The sequence below is a fragment of the Limanda limanda genome, chromosome 13, assembly GCF_963576545.1.
Source record: "Limanda limanda chromosome 13, fLimLim1.1, whole genome shotgun sequence".
In the NCBI taxonomy this organism is placed as follows: Eukaryota; Metazoa; Chordata; class Actinopteri; order Pleuronectiformes; family Pleuronectidae; genus Limanda; species Limanda limanda.
This window is the reverse complement of record NC_083648.1, coordinates 19,985,928-19,991,927: the sequence shown is the minus strand read 5'-3', so window position 1 is coordinate 19,991,927 and position 6,000 is coordinate 19,985,928.

The following is a 6,000-nucleotide window of genomic DNA, read 5'->3' as shown; positions in this document are numbered from 1 at the left end:
CACTTGGCCCCTCAGAATGGAAAAGTTAAATTTTGTCCAGCAAATAAATCGATACTTTCAACACCCCATTCTCACACCTCCACTGTCCCGGCCTGTTGGTGACATCATCGCCCAGCGTTCGGCTCCACCCCTCTACCTCTCTCTTTCTGTTATACAAGACACACACATCCGTCCACACACACAAGCGCGCGCACACACAAACACACACAGCCATAATGGAGCAATTATCCTCTCCAGCTCCGATCTGCTCCTCTGATTGTAATTTGCATTTATTATTAGCCTTCAGCTTGCCAGAGGCTGTGAGGCGTGAGGATGGATCGTCATACACCACATCACACTGATAGACCTGCACAGATGCTTCATAAACATGTGTGCCCGAGGACACATCACCACGAGCCCCATATACATACCAACCCACAAACATGCACCTCAATACCGTTTCATTATGACAACGTGATGTTGCTTCATTTTGTTATCGCTGATCCTTGTTAATGATGGAACAGCGGGGACAGTATGTTCAGTGGTTCTCTCCTGTGGTAATACATAGCTCACATTATGCATCGTGATGTCCTGTGATGTGCACGTCGTCCCTTTTTTCTCGGTGTGCGTTCTCATTCGCTGTCAAGATGGCCTCCGGGCTCATCATATAGAAATTTGTAAGAAGTGTATAGGCTGACAAGGCACATACAGTACATATAACCCACCAGCTACCGGAAAGAGTTGCATGTTTTAGGTGCTCATGCTCATGCACACACACACACACACAGGCTCATTCGTGCACACAAAGCGAATGGATCAGTAAAGTGTGAAATGCCTCTGCTATCATGTCGTCTGTGTGGAATATATTTTCCCATCAACCTTCTATGACAGGTGCGCCTGCATTCGCCTGATGGGCTGCTGCTGCTGCTGGTGGTGCTGTGTGTGTGTGTATGTGTGTGTGTGTGTGTGTGTGTGTGTGTGTGTGTGTGTGTGTGTGTGTGTGTGTGTGTGTGTGTGTGTGTGTGTGTGTGTGTGTGTGTGTGTGTGTGTGTGGCCCTCTCCGGCTGTCTGTTGTTTGGCACAATGTTGGGAGGACAAAACAAAGACAGAGTGTCAGAGCAGTTTGTAGCTCACGTTCCACCTTGCTCTTCGACATTTGATATGAAAACACTCCATTGCTAGATTACAGATGTACATTTTTAATATTGATGAACTCAAGATGGATTTTTCGTTTTTAATAATAATCTCCCGAGCTTATCCTTAAACTGTTGGGTCCTACATAAACACAATATTTATACCAACACAATTGAAGAAGATGAAACTATTTCTATTTTTTGTTTGATGTGTGCTGTCATTGGTTTGTAGTGTGTGGGGTTGAGTGATGTCACATAGTTGTAACAAAGGTCATCAACCTACAAAGACAGTTGCTAACTTGGTCTTCACATCAAACTTAATGTTGCTTATTAAGCCATTACTATATTAATGCTACACATTCAAATTAAACATTAAGATGATCAAACACACAAAATATAGACACACAATTGCCGACCCCTATTCCTCAAACAGCACTTAAATGGAAAATGTCAAATTTTTCATACATTCTCCTTTTTTCGACCTCTTTATCAAAACTCCTAACAAATACTCAAACCCAGGTCTCCATGTTCATTACTGGATATATGTACCTTTAAAAGAAGTGAAAATATTATGTACGATTTGGGCATTGTTTTTATACAGTTTTAATTGGTAGAACAAAGTTGATGTCTCTGTTAATTAGGGCCCGAGCACAGACATCAAAGGTGTCTGGTGAGACCCTATTGAAATTGTAAGGATTATTATTAGGGCCCGAGCACTGATCAAAGGTCAGGGAGGTCCCTATTGTTATTTTAAGGATTATTATTATTATTATTATTATTATTCAGGCAAATGAATTGGCTTTTTGAGGGCTTTAACATGCTCAACTTCTTACCAAAATTTGCAGAAAGTTAGAAAGTGGTGAAAATTTACGTATTCGGAAGGAATTTTCAATGGGCGTCGCAAAATGGCTCAACGGTGCCCCCGAGACCCCTGGAATGTGTTCAATTTGACCGGTCTTCACAAAAATCGATATACAAGTGTATCATGACCAGACAAACAAAAAAGTCTATTTATTATTATTATTATTCAGGCAAATGAATTGGCTTTTTGAGGGCTTTAACATGCTCAACTTCTTACCAAAATTTGCAGAAAGTTAGAAAGTGGTGAACATTTACGGATTCTGGAGGAATTTTCAATGGGCGTCGCAAAATGGCTCAACGGTGCCCCCCGAGACCCCCCGAGACCCCCGGAATGTGTTCCCATTGACCGATCTTCACAAAAATCGATACACAGGTGTATCATGACCAGACAAACAAAAAATGTCATTAGGAGCAATTGGAAAAACAACAGGAAGCCTGCTATTTTGCATTTAGTGGGCATTTTGGCCGTATTCCACATTTTTTCTTTGATGTACTTGTACCAGGGTTTATATCGGATCAACTTCAAATTGAGATGAGTGTCATCACAACAAGGTGGAGATAAAAACTGACTGATGGATTTTTTTTTCCGTCACACGGTGTGACCGTGGTGTGGCGTCAAAGTTTGATTACACGCCATTAAAACACGATGTTCTGTAACGCGGACATACATGGACCATGAATCCTTTGATTTCAGTCTGCCTAGATCAAAGGAAACTTTATGTCTTGCATAGGTCACGTCTCTTTCTCTCTCAGAACTGGTTATTTTGTTTTTTTCAGACAAAAAGCATGCAACGCTTCAAAATGCAAATGCTCGGGCCCACCCAGTGCTGCTTTGCAGCCCTAGAAATTGTATTATTCATATTTTTAATTTATTTTTAGTTATTATTATTATTATTATTATTATTATTATTATTATTATTATTATTATTATTATTATTATTATTATTATCATTTCTAATTCTAATCGCAAAATCAAGTTTGAACCCTCAAACAGCCCTTTGAACAAGTGAGGGCTGGCAAAAATGTCTTCATTCTGTGGGATCGTTGCTTAAAATGGTCCTTACAAAGGTATTGGAACAGGACCGCACGCCCACACACAAACTAAAACAGGCTCGATCAGCTTGCAGTGACTGACTGTAATTCCCATAGTGCCTCCGTAATCAAAACACTTCCATGGAAATGCTTCATCCAATCGGTGACACACGATACCTGCATATTTTTCCAGTTGAAGATAAGCTTCTGTGGAAGTGAGAGATTCGGAGGAACAACAGTTTGGCCTTGCTGTGACTAAGCTGTGGAAAGTTGATGGACGGACATACAGTAACCAACATCTGTGTTTATAGTTTGTTAGTTAGAGATAATAAATGTCATGTTTTATTACGTTAAATTAATAAAACTTTCACAAATAAATACGGGTTGAAATATATTTATTATTAGGGCCCGAGCACTGACTTCAAAGGTCAGGTGAGACCCTATTGAAATTGTAAGGATTAGTATTATTAGGGCCCGAGCACTGACATCAAAGGTGTCAGGTGAGACCCTATTGAAATTGTAAGGATTATTATTATTATTCAGGCAAATGAATTGGCTTTTTGAGGGCTTCACCATGATCAACTTCTTACCAAAATTTGCAGAAAGTTAGAAAGTGGTGAAAATGTACGTATTCTGAAGGAATTTTCAATGGGCGTCGCAAAATGGCTCAACGGTGCCCCCCGAGACCCCCGAGACCCCTGGAACATGTTCACATTGACCGGTCTTCACAAAAATCGATATGCAGGTGTGTCATGACCAGACAAACAAAAAAGTCTTTAGGTGCAATTGGAAAAACGCCACAGGAAGCCTGCTATTTTGCATTTAGTGGCCATTTTGGCCATATTCCACGGTCACACACGGTGTGACCGTGGCGTGGCGTCAAAGTTTGATTACACGCCATTAAAACACGATGTTCCATGGACCATGAATCCTTTGATTTCAGTCTTCCTAGATCAAAGGAAACTTTATGTCTTGCACAACTATTTATTATCTTTTTTTTAAGGCAAAACGCATGCAACACTTCAAAATACATGTGCTCGGGCCCGCCCAGCGCTGCTTTGCAGTCCTAAAAATTTTAGAAATTGTATTTATTTTTATTCTTTAGCTTGTAATTACACATTAAGTGAGTGCTGAAAATGGCAAAGATTTGTTCTACAAACCTTTCACCCTCTTTCAGGTGCAGTGTCAGTCCAGTCCAGCCGCAAGTCTCTTTATTATTAGGGCCCGAGCACTGATCAAAGGTCAGGGAGGTCCCTATTGTTATTGTAAGGATTATTTATTCTTCTTCTTATTATTATTATTATTCAGGCAAATGAATTGGCTTTTTGAGGGCTTTAATTATTATTATTATTATTATTCAGGCAAATGAATTGGCTTTTTGAGGGCTTTAATTCTTTGTTACAATTTAAATAAATGTGGGTTGAAAGGATGTCTGGCTGCAGATAATGAACTCATGTAGGGCTTAAGGGGAGAACAAATATCATGCACAAACTGAAGGTTGTTGCTATCTTTCCAAAGCATTTAACCCCAAATTTTGTGCTTTTAGTTCTGTTTTAATACCTTAATTGGTGTCTTGTATGTTTGTGGGACCAACTTGAGTGATGCTCCTGTCCTGCTGCGAGAAATTAATGCAAAACAACTTAGAAAAGATTGAGATGAATTACAACTAATGGAGGCAAAATATTCACAACAAATTTCCAGACTTAAGGGGTTGATGATCAAACTGTGTGTATTCTGGAGACGATGTTCCATTTGTTTTGTTTTGTACATGCAGGAATGTACCTTAGTGACATATTAATATTAATACTGAAGGCTCCTAACATTATACACTAAATGGGGACATATGCAAAATTCATGATGTTAGGGTAACAGGAAACCCAATTTGTGTATATCACAAGTTCATAAGCTCAAGTATTTTGCACATAATAAATCATCACTATTTCTTCTGCTGGTGCAGTGAAAAGTCAAAGTTTTCTCCAGATAAGATTGATGGCCTCTTCTCCACTTTGACACTCTTCAAAACTCAGTTGAAATGCACACATGCGCACTCACTTAAAAACACATGCAAACGGTTCAGCGGCACGTTGGCGTGCATGAGAGGAGGGTTCTCGAGGGAGTGCTCAGTCCGAGTAACTTCACTGCACCGCCTAATTGACGTGTGTTTCTCTGTGTGTGTGTGTGAGTGTGTGTGTGTGTGTGTGTGAGAGAGAGAGAGGGAGAGAGAGAGATAGATAGAAAGAGAGCAGGGGGTGAGGGATGTGACACACCAAACTAACCTCACCTTTCTCTAACCAGTGCTTCAGACTGTGGCAGAAAATGAACGAGCCTGTCAGTCAAGTTCCAATTTAGCCCCTGAGTCTGTGGCCTGTCAGTCCACTCAACAGTTTGTATCTTCCTGAGGTTTGAAGACAACCATGAGACAATACAGTCAAATGAGTCATGAACCTATTAACTGCACACATACACACAATCTTCACATCATCTCACACACACAGATTCAAGACTGAGGGCAGCTCTTTTGGTGTGTGCACAGCTAATGTAGTAATTACAGCTACTTATTAGATAAAATATGGCCGACATGGTGGGTGGACAGGAAAAGGAAGGCTATGTGTAAGAAGGGCCTGGGAAAGATACCTTCAAATTCTCTCTTTTTTTTAAGCTTAAATACTGTTTCATTTCCTGGATGATGCAGCCAAAACAACTCTGCACTGCTGTTGCCAACTGAAGAGGAAGGAAAGAGCAGAATATGTGGCAATGTTTAAAATACACACTAAAACATTATATAGGCCAGTCAAAAGTTTAAGAATCGGAAACATATTCTTATATTTTGTGTCCTATAAATGTCACAGGACAAGTTCAGACTGTCTCTGACCTAGTTCCTTTTTGGTACATACCCCAAAAAACACATCATCATTTGCTTTGAGTACAACGTAGCTGCCAAAGGGAACAGTATATTATTATTATTATTTGAAGTATTATATTATTATTATTATTA